Source organism: Diadema antillarum, unplaced genomic scaffold (assembly GCF_040938485.1).
Source record: "Diadema antillarum isolate AM-2024a unplaced genomic scaffold, OU_Dant_1.0 seq00000320_RagTag, whole genome shotgun sequence".
In the NCBI taxonomy this organism is placed as follows: domain Eukaryota; kingdom Metazoa; phylum Echinodermata; class Echinoidea; order Diadematoida; family Diadematidae; genus Diadema; species Diadema antillarum.
In genome coordinates, this window is record NW_027271339.1 from 1,249,561 (window position 1) to 1,262,705 (window position 13,145).

Here is a 13,145-nt window from a genome sequence, read left to right on the forward strand (position 1 = left end):
AAAGAAAGAAGCAGCCCTGAAGGCCAGGTTGGCTTTTGCAGAAAAGGGAAGACAAGTCAAGCTTCAACAATTGGAAGAAAAAAGGAGGAAAATGAATGAGGAAATGCAGGCAGAAATGCTGAGACTGAAGGGGGAGGAAATGCTGCAGAAATTGCAATTGGAGAGAGAAATTGCAGAAAATGAAGCAGTCCAGAAAGTGGTTGATGAGATGGGTGATATGCTTGGAATGGATCAGCCTGAGTTGCCAGGAGAGCAGCAATCTGGGAAAGAAAATGATCTGAGAAAGTTCTTGGATCATGCACAGTCAGAACAGCATCAAGCGCCATCTCAACAGAATCCGCCTTCACATGTTCAAGTGGAAACAGCGCATATTTATGCAGAGAAGCAACCCGAATCAGAGCAAACAGCGACTGCGTTGGATCGAATCTCCAGTACATTGGAAAGATGTATGTTGCACACGGCAGATGCAAGCAGGCAACAAGGTGCCATCAGTCTTCAGCTGGCTGCATCTGGTCAATTGCCGAAAATAGCAGTTCCTGTTTTTACAGGAGATCCTCTACAATTTCCAATGTGGAATAATGCATTTGATGGTCTGATCGATTCGAAACCCATAGATTCCACTACGAAGTTAAAGGCAGCCGATCGCCATCCCTAATGATACGTAAACTCCGAACGACCGAAGTTTGTGCATGCAATTGCGCAATGCCAGACTCGGTGCTATATCCATAAACGTGAGGGACAATGCTGCCAATGAGACACGTGTGTGTGTGTGTGTGTGTACGCATCATACACAAACATTGTCACCGCGAGCTGCGGTGATTGGAGGAGAGAGGCCAGAAGACGTGTGTGTGTGTGTGTGTGTGTGCGTGTGTGTGTACGCATCATACACAAATATTGTCACCGCGAGCTGCGGTGATTGGGGGATAGAGGCCAGAAGCCGCGTGGCTCTTTTGGCCTCTCTTCATGAGCATGCGCACTGAGAGTGTGCGTCCATTCGGAAGTCGCTCGGACAGCCATTTTGGGTTAGGAGATTAGCACAGAGAGCTCTCTTGTAGCCTACCGTTTTGTTCGCTGACCCATTGAGCCAGCGCTATTCTCATTCGGGGTCACTACATTTGATACAGAATGGGGGAGGCAGCGTGTTGCATTCGTCTCCGTGCCACACAAACCACTCGCCACGACTGAGTGTCTTTAAACTACCTTGGGCAATATGTGAGGGGAGAACCAAAGGATGTGGTAGACCATTACCTCTTCCTTGGTACTGACGATGCATACCAGAGGGCCAGATCTGTGCTGAAGGAGCGGTATGGAGATAGCACACTAGTAAGCTGTTCGTACATGAACCGTCTGGAGAAGTGGCCCAAACTTAAAGGGAAGCAGTCCTGAGATTTTCACTGTACTGATAATTAAGAAGAGTAAAAAATATAACCTTTTACCAATTTATATGCGTGGATATCAAAAATTGTCTCCGTACGCGATTTTTAAAAAATAATTCCTGCAAGCGATCGTGTAAGAGCCTGCCAAAAGGTGCAACGTCATTGATGCCCTACTCTCAAGTTGACAGCCGTGCCTCAGAAAACCAATTTAAGTGTTCAAAATGATCATATCTGATTTTTTTATAAAATGTGACAATACGTGGTTTTATTATTTCAAACAAAATATTTCGAGCTTATTTATATATACAATTAATATAAAAATAAATAGTAAACATGTATTTATAAATAACTAGGGATGATGAGCAGAACACCGCTGGAAAGAGTTGTGCATCGATGACGTATGACTCTCTGCCAAGACTTGCTCATTTGCAGAGTCACACTTTTTAAACGAAATGTACGAGCTTATTTGGTGATTTGAAAGTATGTTTTTGATGAAAGTAGTTCATTGGAGGTACCAACAACATATGTTTTTAAATTTCGTGAGGACTGCGTCCCTTTAATGCCAGGGATGGTAAAGCTTTGAGAGAGTTCTCTGATTTTCTGGACAAGGTCACTGCAGCCAAGGTCATGGTACCCAACCTAGGCATTCTGGACTACCCACAAGAGAACGCCAAGCTCTTGGCTAAGTTGCCGCACTATTTGGATTCGAAGTGGCGGGACGTAGTACTGAAGAAAAAATCACAAGGTGGAAAATGCTGCTATCCAACATTCACAGAGTTTGCAAATTTTGTGAGAGAGGCAGCTGAGAAGGCCAACATGCCTGAGCTAGAGAGCCCAAGACATGATGTGCAGGTAAAACCTGCGTCTGGTAGAACCACAAGCAGCAACTCTGGGCGAACATTCTCCACATCTGGAACAACAAGCCGACCAAACACAAAGCACGGGCAATATTCCTCATGCCCATACTGTGAACAGGCACATCACTTTGATGAATGTCAAGAATTTCAGAAGGTTTCATACAAGTCCAAGAAGGCTTCTTCTTTCAAAAGGGAGTGTGCATGGGATGTGCAAAAACAGATGCCCATCGAGTGAAAGATTGCACAGAGAGAAGGAAATGCAAGGTGTGTGAGGGAACTCACCTAGCCTGTCTCCATCGGGATGTGAAACCGCAGGGCTCAACCAATTGCACAACTGTGTGTTCCTTGCCAGACCAGGATGGTCAGGAGCACTGTATGATAGTTCCGGTCTGGGTCAGGCACAGAAGTAATCCTGGAAGGGAAGTGCTACAGTACGCCATCTTGGACGATCAATCTAATGATGGGTTCATTTCTGAGGGACTGCGGCAAAAGCTCGACATTGAAGGACCAGACACAACACTCTAACTGACCAATATGCACCACAGTGCACAAGTGAGGAGTAAGAAAATCAGTGGTCTCGAGGTGCTGGACTTCAATAAAGAGCACACCATCAAGCTACCAGACTGCTTCACCAGGGACGAAGTCCCTGCAAGGCACTCCCAGATCCCAAAGGGCCAGGTGCTGAGACGTTGGACTCATCTTGCACCCATAGCAGACCACCTGATGCCGTATAACCCTGCAGTGGAGGTGTCTCTACTCATGGGAAACAATTGCCCCAGAGCCATCAGACCAAGGGAGATCATCTGTGGTGGAGAGGACAACCCCTATGCACAGAGATCTCTCCTTGGCTGGGGAGTTGTTGGGAGTGTCTGTCTGACAGCAACCAGTGATGAAGGAGTCTGTAATAGGATGACAGTGGCAGAGAAGCATCCAAGATTCACCTTTTCCAGCAAGGTAAAAGAGGTGTTCAGTGCTGAGAAGGTCCTCCAGGTCCTTGAACAAGACTTCAAGGAGACAGACTCAAAGGGAGGACCCTACTCAGTGGAAGAGACCAAGTTCATGGAGATCCTGGAGAAGGGTGTTCGAAGATGTGAGGATGGGCACTACAAAATGCCATGCCACTCAAGGCTCAGGAACCAAATCTCCCAGTCAACAAGCCCCTCGCAATCAAGAGATGGAACCAGTCGTCAGCCAGACTGAGGAAGAACCAACAGTTCTGCGATGATTACCGAGCATTCATGGATGATGTCATCCAAAACTATACAGAGAGAGTGCCGACAGAGTGTCTAGGAGTCCAGAAGAGAGTGAACTACATACCACACACAGGTGTGTATCATCCAAGAAAGAACAAAATCCGTGTGGTTTTCGACTGCTCAGCGAAATATCAAGGTGTGTCCTTAAACGACAATTTGCTGCAGGGACCAAATATGATGAATAGCCTTCTGGGTGTGCTTTGCAGGTTCTGCAAAGACTACATCGCTGTGACTGCAGACGTGAAAAGCATGTTTCACCAGTTCTACATCACTCCTGAAGACAGAGATCTGTTGCGATTTCTCTGGTGGGAAGACGGGAACCCAGAGCGGCCTGTGGTAGAGTACCGCATGAAAGTTCATCTTTTCGGCGCAGCAAGTTCACCAGGAGTAGCAACATTTGTGTTGCGGCGAGCGGCAGATGATGGTGAAGGAGAATTCGGATTCTCAGCAGCCGACTACATCAGGACAGACTTCTATGTAGATGATGGCCTTAGATCTAAGCCAGATGTTCCTTCAGCGATCCAGCTCCTGAAAAACAGCCAGGGACTTTGTGAGAAGGCAGAGTTACGTCTTCACAAGATAGCCGCAAACAGCCAGGAAGTGTTGGAGAGCTTTCCACTAGAGGACAGAGCCATCAACACTGAGAGCCTTAACCTTGACAAAGGCCCCAGAAAATAGAGATAGTCCTTGGAATTGTATGGTGCATCGCTAATGACATCTTTGGCTTCAAGATTGAGCTCAAGGAACGCTCCTTCACCAGGCGTGGCGTTCTTTCAGTGGTCAGCTCAATTTATGACCCGTGTGGCTTCCTGAGCCCTGTCATGTTGAAGGGGAAGCAGATTTTACAAGAGCTCTGCCGAAAGAATCTAGACTGGGATTGCCCGATGCCAGGTGACCTTCAACCGTGCTGGGAAAGGTGGCTGACTGATGTACATGAGCTACAGAAGCTCAGGATACCCAGGTGTTTCAAACCAAGCAATTTCGGGGAGATCCAGGCTGTGGAACTTCATCATTTCTCCGATGCGAGTCAAACAGGATATGGGCAGTGCGCATACATCCATCTTGTGGACGATCATGGGAAGACGCACTGTACACTAGTGCTTGGCAAGTCCAGAGTGACCCCTTTAAGACCCATTACAATTCCAAGGCTGGAGTTGGCAGCAGCAACAGTTTCTGCAAAGACAAGTTCGTTCCTAAGATCCGAGTTGAAGTATGCTGACATGAAGGAGTTCTTCTGGACAGACAGCCAGGTTGTACTTGGCTATATCAACAATGAAGCCAGGCGGTTTCACATGTACGTGGCCAACAGGGTACAGCTCATCAGGGACCATACCAATCCTGACTCATGGTTCTACGTAGACACTACTCAGAATCCTGCAGACAAGGCATCTCGAGGCATGACAGCTCAGCAACTCACTTCCAGCTACATCTGGTTCAGAGGGCCCAACTTCTTGTGGAAGGATGGAGTGTTCCAGCCGACCGCAGAAGATTCCTGCACCATCGATGACGATGACCCCGAAGTGAAACGTGCAACTGCCCTGAAAACACAGCTGGAAGAGAGAATGGGCCACTTGGAGTGCTTCTCTACTTGGCACTCAGCCAAGCGAGCAATCGCACACTGCCTGCAGTTGAAGGAGAAGTTGAAAGGGAGACATGATCGAAAGATGACCACTGGAAGAAGGGAAACAAGAATTCCACCCATAACAGTGGCTGAGATGCAGGAAGCGGAAAGAGTTATCCTAAGGAGTGTACAGCATGAGCACTTCCATGAAGAACTGCAGGTACTGAGAGGTCTAGAGAATGCTGGTGATGTGGTGGACAGAGGCCATGTCCGCACAAGAAATGCAGCAATCAAGAAAACCAGTGCATTGTTCAGGCTAGACCCATTCCTGGACAGTGAGGGAATCATCAGAGTTGGTGGTTGGATAGATCGCGCCAACATATCTAAGGATGTCAGACATCCCAATATCCTTCCTCATAAGTGTCACATTAGCACGCTGTTGATTCGTGACTGTCACCAGAGAACCCAGCACATGGGCAGAGGAATCACCCACAATGAGCTGCGCCAGAAGGGATATTGGGTGATAGGAGGCACATCAGCAGTGTCACAATGCATTTCCTCTTGTGTGATCTGTAGAAGGCTTCGAGGTCAGTGTTGTATCGGTTATACTGTTTGCCAACGATGAGGCCGTTGTCCCCTATGTGTAATATTCACCAGCAACGTTGATGCAATGTCAGTGCATTGTATTCAATAAAGTCCACGACACACATGTAAAGATTGTCTACGATGGTTCGTTAATTTTGACGTGATATGCAACATTTGGCGACGAGGATGGCTACCGCTTTGAACCTACCGGCCCCGACGCCGTTTCTCAACTCACCTGGGGAACCTCCTGTGCCGTGGGATAGATGGATTTTGAGTTTCAACACATATCTTATCGCCACGGGCATGGACTCTGCCAGCTCCGAGCGCAAACGTGCAATCCTCGCCCATTGCCTGGGGACCGAGGGTCAGCGGGTGCTAGAGCAGCTCACTGGCGCGGACGGCCAGCCGCACAGCAAGTTCGATGCGGCTGTGAAAGGCTTGGAGGGGTACTTCGGACCGGTTTCGGCAACGAGCCCAAGGACACGGAGAGCCTGTCAGGCATTATATCGCCATCTTGGGTGAGTTAGCCTCTACTTGCAAATTCGGTTCTTTGAAAGAGGAAATGATCAGAGATCAACTCATTGAGAAAACGAGCATTCCTCGCATTCGTGAGTGTTTGTTAATGGAGGATGATACTCTCACGCTAGAGAAAGCCACTGTACTCGCTGTTAATGTAGAGTCAGCCATGCAGGACTCCAAGACATTAGCGCATTCTAGCAGTGGCGTACCATCGGCGGACAGGGTGCAAGCCATCAATCGCCCCCCAGGCAAGCGCCATTTTCAGAAAGGCAAAGCACACGCTCGTTCGACATCGAAATGTGGCAATTGTGGAGGAGTGCATGCCCTGAACAATCGCGAGGCCTGCCCTGCCTTCGGAAGAACATGTCACTCGTGTCGAAAGGCTAACCACTTCTCGTCCATCTGTCGTAAGAGTTGACGAGACGGCAAAAATGTGCGCCACATCAACGACGAAACCGACAACGAACATCACCAAAGCAACTCGCCACACACACAGCATGTTTATGCTGTCCACGGTCACGTCGGTGGACACTTTAAAGAATGTGCGATTGCTCTTGATGGGACACCTGTGAGTCTCCTAGTAGACGTGGGGGCGAAAGTGTCTATACTAAACGACGCCACATACCGGAGAAGTTTCGCAAAATTCCCGCTGCAGTCAACGAATGAGAAATTGCAGTCCTACGACAAGTCTACCATCGAGGTTCTTGGAATTGTCTCTCTTCCGGTGCACTACAAGGACACTGCCATTGACCATTTTCCGTTCTACGTCACCCGAGGATGCAGCCTCATGGGAGTGAACCTCTTTGATCGGCTCGGGTTTTGAAGCTCCATGATTCTACGGAAACACGCATCAATGCAGTCACAACCGGTGATTACCAGCAGCACTTCCCAGCCCTCTTCAGCGATTTTGGGGAAGTACGGGGATATTGTCACGCACCCCGTGTCGATCAGTCCGTGCTCCCTGTATCGCAATCGCTGCGACGACTGCCATTCGCGATACGGGCAGAAGTTTCCACGGAACTTCAGCGATTGGAAACAGACGGAATCATAGAGCGCATAGATTCATCGCCCTGGATTTCGAACTTCGTAATCGCACGGCGGAAAAACGGCGAACTGAGACTCTGTGTCGATCTCAAGTCTGTCAACAAAGCATTGATCCCCGACAAGTATCTGCTACCGACAATTCAGGAACTTTCAGCATCATTCCACGGATCTACGGTCTTCTCGAAAATTGACATGCGTCGCAGCTACTTGCAGGTGCCATTAGCGGAGCGAAGTCGACACCTCACAGCATTTATCACGCATGAGGGCGTCTTTCAGTACAAAAGGATGCCGTATGGTTTGAGCTCAGCGCCAAGGGCGTTCCAGAAGATCGTGACATCGGTCCTCTCAGGTACAGAGAGAACAGTGAATCTGCTCGATGATGTCGTTGTACACGGCAAGGACCGCGTGGAACACGACAAGCGTCTGAACGAGGTTCTTGAGCGCTTTGAAAAGCACAACCTCACATTGAATGCCGACAAGTGTAGCTTCGCCGCAGCAGAAATCGACTTCCTCAGCTACAAAGTGTCCGCATCTGGGGTAAAACCGACACATGACAACGTGGAAGTGATTCGCGCACTCCCAGCCCCTACAAACACGAAGGAATTGTCATCGTTTCTCGGTACAACAAATTTCTATCACAAATTTGTGCCGCAGTATGCAGTGATCGCGTAGGCCCCTTCAATGGCTGCTGCGAAACAATGCGGAATGGGAGTGGACTACCGCACAGCAAGACGCGTTTGAAGTGCTCAAAGCGAAGATAGCAGCCCCGCCAGTACTCGCTCACTTCGACCCAAGTACAGCCACATACGTCACGACCGACGCGTCTGGTACTGCTGTAGGAGCCGTGCTTTCGCAATTGATTAACGGAAGCGAATGCCCAATCGCATTCGCGTCTCGTGCGTTAACGACCACAGAACGCAAGTACAGTACAGGTGAGCGTGAAGCGCTTGCATGCATCTATGCTACCGAACATTGGCATATGTACTTGTATGGACGTCACTTCACACTTCGCACGGACCATCAAGCCTTGACTACGTTGTTGAGCACTTCGGGATCTGGACATAGACCGCTCCGAATCTATCGCTGGTCAGACAGACTGCACCAATACGACTTCGAAATTTTGAAATCAAAAGAGAATGCCCGGATTTTGGACGATATGATTTTTGGAACGCTGAAACTGCAGTTTGATACAGTTTGTAACATTATAATTATTATCACACTTATTGGAAAACTCAAAGACATTGAACTCATATCTGGATAAATATTTTGGACTCACCTTGGACTGAATGTTGGTTTCAAAAGGAGGAAAATATGTTGTATCGGTTATACTGTTTGTCAATGATGAGGGCATTGTCCCCTATGTGTAATATTCACCAGCAACGTCAGTGCGTTGTATTCAATAAAGTCCACTACACACATGTAAAGATTGTCTACGATGATTCGCTAATTTTGACGTGATATACAACAGTCAGCTGTCCCAGCAGAAGATGGCAGAGCTGCCAGAGGAAAGGGTAGAACCCTCACCACCATTCTCTTACTGTGCAGTGGATTACTTTGGGCCATTCCTGATCAAGGAACGACGTAGAACATTTCGTGAGGGACTGCGAGAGCTGTACGCTGAGCGAGAAGGCAGCAATCCCACATCCAGCTCCCTTACAACCTACGCCTTGGCCTACCGAACCGTGGGAATCGATTCAAGTCGACATATTCGGTGAGGTTGTCGCAGCTCCAGCCGGACAGCGATTCTTGATAGTCGTCCACGATCTCCATAGCAAGTGGCCTGAGATAGCAGCAACGAGCTCAGTCACCACTAAGTCAGTCATTGCTATCCTAGAAACTTTGTTCACGAAATGGGGACTGCCAAAAACCATGACCACGGACAATGGACCTCAATTCGTTTCTGCTGAGTTTTTTGAGTTTCTTTTGCACTACGGAATTCGTCACCAACGCACTTCATGCTACAATCCGCAATCAAACGGCGGTGTAGAGCGATTCAACCGCGTGATCAAAGATAGTGTGAAGGCAAGCATGTCAGAAAGTAAAACATTTGACCAGTCAATTCAAATCCTTCTGCGTATGTACTGATCAACCCCCCACTCGTTGACCGGCAAAACCCCAGCCGAGCTCATGATTGGGAGGAATATCAGAACACCTCTCAGCGTTCTCCAACCACCGCGGGAACCGGCAGAGAAGATCAGACTGAAAGCTAGCGAAATCGCGACAAAACAGCGAGAGCAAAACAGTACACGGACACGCGCAGAAACGCGATACCAGCTCAATTCCGTGTCGGCGACTGGGTGCGCGTGAAGCGGCCGATTCGCAGTCACAAACTATCATCAGCGATATCGCAGCCAAAACAAGTCGTACGCAGACTGGGAGCGAGTGCATACCTCTTGCACAACGAAACGCGCTGGAATGCTAGACGCTTGATCTCCAGCCGACAAGGAGGCAATAGCGACCTCGTGAGCGAAGCGAACCAATTCATCTTTGATAACAGCGACCCCCAACAACATGGGACAAACAACGAACAGCCACTTCGCCGATCACAAAGAGTGAGACGCCGACTTCCATATCTGGATGATTTTGTTTAATGAAGAAGTAAACTAATAACTTCAAACTGCGAGCAAAATTTTGAAATCAAAAGAGAATGCCCGGATTTTGGACGATATGATTTTTGGAACGCTGAAACTGCAGTTTGATACAGTTTGTAACATTATAATTATTATCACACTTATTGGAAAACTCAAAGACATTGAACTCATATCTGGATAAATATTTTGGACTCACCTTGGACTGAATGTTGGTTTCAAAAGGAGGAAAATATGTTGTATCGGTTATACTGTTTGTCAATGATGAGGGCATTGTCCCCTATGTGTAATATTCACCAGCAACGTCAGTGCGTTGTATTCAATAAAGTCCACTACACACATGTAAAGATTGTCTACGATGATTCGCTAATTTTGACGTGATATACAACAGTCAGCTGTCCCAGCAGAAGATGGCAGAGCTGCCAGAGGAAAGGGTAGAACCCTCACCACCATTCTCTTACTGTGCAGTGGATTACTTTGGGCCATTCCTGATCAAGGAACGACGTAGTGAAGTAAAGAGGTATGGGGTGCTGTTCACGTGCATGTCGTCCAGGAGTGTCCACCTGGAGACAGCAAATAGTCTCAGCAGCATGCAGTGCCTTCATCAAAGCGTTGCTTTCAAAACGCTTTATGAACAGGCGTGGATCTGTGAGGGTGTTGCGGTCTGACCAGGCTACAACCTTTGTTGGGGCACGTATCAATGAGCAGAGGGAAGTCTTGTCAGAGATGGACCAGGAGAGGGTGCGAGAGTATCTGTTGGAAAATGGATGTGACTGGGTAGCATTTAAGATGAATGTGCCCCATGCTTCCAATATGGGAGGAGTATGGGAGAGACAGATTCAGTCAGTACGTAGAGCACTTGAACCCTTGCTGAAGTCAGCTGGTAGTCAACTGGATGACGAAGCATTCAGGACCTTCATGACGGAAGCTGAAGCTATCATCAACTCTCGGCCTTTGACAACCAGTAACTTGTGCGACAGCGAACTTCCAGAGCCGTTAACGCCGCACCATCTGCTGACAGCCAAGCCGAAAATAATTCTTCCACCCCCAGGGGTCTTCCAGCGGGAGGACATCTACTCACGGAAGTGGTGGAGACGTGTGCAACACATCTCCAATGAATTCTGGATGCGATGGAGGAAGGAGTATCTCCAAGTGCTGCAGACGCGGCAGAAGTGGCAACGCTCAGGTGAAGACCTTCAGATCGGCGACATCATTATCTCCAAGGAGAATGATGGACACCGCTACCAGTGGCCCTTGGCTCGAGTCATCAGTGTCTACCCAAGTGCCGATGGGAGAGTGAGAAAGGTGAAGCTTCTAATGTCTGATGGACTGTTAGATCACAAAGGTAGATGCACAAGTCCTGCTACAGAACTCGATAGACCTGTAAATAAGCTAGTGCGACTTCTCCCTGCCCCCCTCTAGTCGAACAATTTGCTCCATGGTCTTCAGTTCCTTGGTAGTACATGGTGTAAGTGTCATGCGAAAGACACAAAAGAATCCCCATCAAGGAGCCAACATAGCCTCAATAATAAGCCACAGATTGAAAATGGCAGTATCAATGCATGACAGATGTTTGTTTGAGTAAAAGAGAAGACCTTCTACTGTGACAAAACAAAGAGTCTATATCGCCAATTGCACTTGATAAGAGTTATACATGTGTTACAATTAGAAATATTGGCATGTTTGCTGTCCTATGGTTTTTCATAGTAGTCATGTACAATATCATGAGTGATGTAGAATGTAATGTTGCAAATCAAGAGTGCTGGTAAATGACAACATCATTTAAAGGAGCCATGTCACTACCGCTATGTGTAGTGAGGTCTTAGCAACTTTATTGTTTTTGTGTGAAGTTACAGGCCAAGACTAACTATCGTAAACAGGTCTGAAATGGTCAGTCTAGGCAAACCCAAGGAGGAGATAAAGCCCTCCGTCTCCAGCTAATGTAACCATTCCATAATAACCCCCTTGTTTTAACTCAGTAAAGGTGGTTGGTATACTGGGGAGGAGCCCTTTTTCTGTGCACTTCTGTATAGAGAAAGGCATTGCAGAAGAGGAAACCGTATAAGAAAGTTCTATACAGCATTCACTTGATGATCTCTGTGTTTCAAAGCCCGAATTCGATTATTATCTCCACTCCACTCCAAGATCGATGACAAGTTAGCACATACAAGACTTTGTGATACCAAAGGTCCCCTCTCCCGCCCTCGTGCACATCGGCTGCAGCTTTCCTCCATAGCCCTGCAGGGTGTTTTCCTTCAAGTTGAACAGTGCAGCCACTGGAGAAGGTTGTGAATGTTCCGATTACTACAGACAAAGCTGCAACTCTGAAGGAACTTCTGAAGAAAGGTCTGATGCAACTGCAAAACATGCAGACTGCAACAACACGCAGTGTACTTGCATGGCGAATTTTTGACCGAACACACCAGGGGGCATTTCATGAAGGAACTTGTCGGATAAAATGTCCGACAAGTCATTTATATCCGACAAGTTCAAAGAAATCAGCCAATCACACTAAAGAATTTCTCAAAACTTGTCGGATAAAATTAGAGACTTGTCAGATATTTTATCCGACAAGTTCCTTCATGAAATGCCCCCCAGAGGTAGATGTGGGTATGCAGAGGCACTTGCAGTGGCGGATCCAGGCGGGGGCGCACCGGGCACGCCCCCCTTTTTTGGGTTAAAACAAAAGAAATAAAAAGAAAAATATGGGGGCACCCTTTAATTTTGTAAAGGCGCCCCCTGGATCCGCCCCTGGACTTGTAAAATTACGTCTAGAATGTTTGAGGAGTCAGATAACGCTGTTCTAAAGTGAAAGACACAGACACAGTTTACAGCAAAAGTAAGACTTACCAGACTTCTTGTATGCCTGTAGGAAATGAAGCCGAGATGCAGTTTGCTTTTTATTGATCAACTGAAAATATCTCATTAGCATCGCTATATGTTCACAGATCAGAAAATAAAACCAATGTACTATGGAAATGAAGGTTGTTTTTTTTTTGACATCAAGCTATGAATCATAGTGCTTTATATTTTTCACTCATCTTAATGGCTCAGGACAATGACCTATTGCCGATTGTGATCATTCCTTGATAAAACATAGCTAATTTTGAATGTATATGAGCCGCAACGGGCGAGGTATTGTAATATCGCCCTCGTGCATTGTAAGAATGTGTGAGAAAAGAAAAGAATAACATAAACAAAGAACAACGAAAATATGTATAATATGGGGAACTGTGGCAGAGCCTCATATCCTAAATACGCAAAAAAAAAAAGGTTCAGGAGACCGACACTACGCAAAGAAGGGTCACGAGACCGACACTACGCAAAGAAGGGCCACAAGGCCGACAATAGACAAACGAGGC

General features: G+C 47.3%; 1 pseudogene; it reads left to right on the top strand.

The window, feature by feature from the left end:
* The first annotated feature begins 2,767 nt into the window (after nt 1-2,767).
* On the top strand, nt 2,768-11,724 carry LOC139730543 (uncharacterized; annotated as a pseudogene).
* Nucleotides 11,725-13,145: the final 1,421 nt, after the last annotated feature.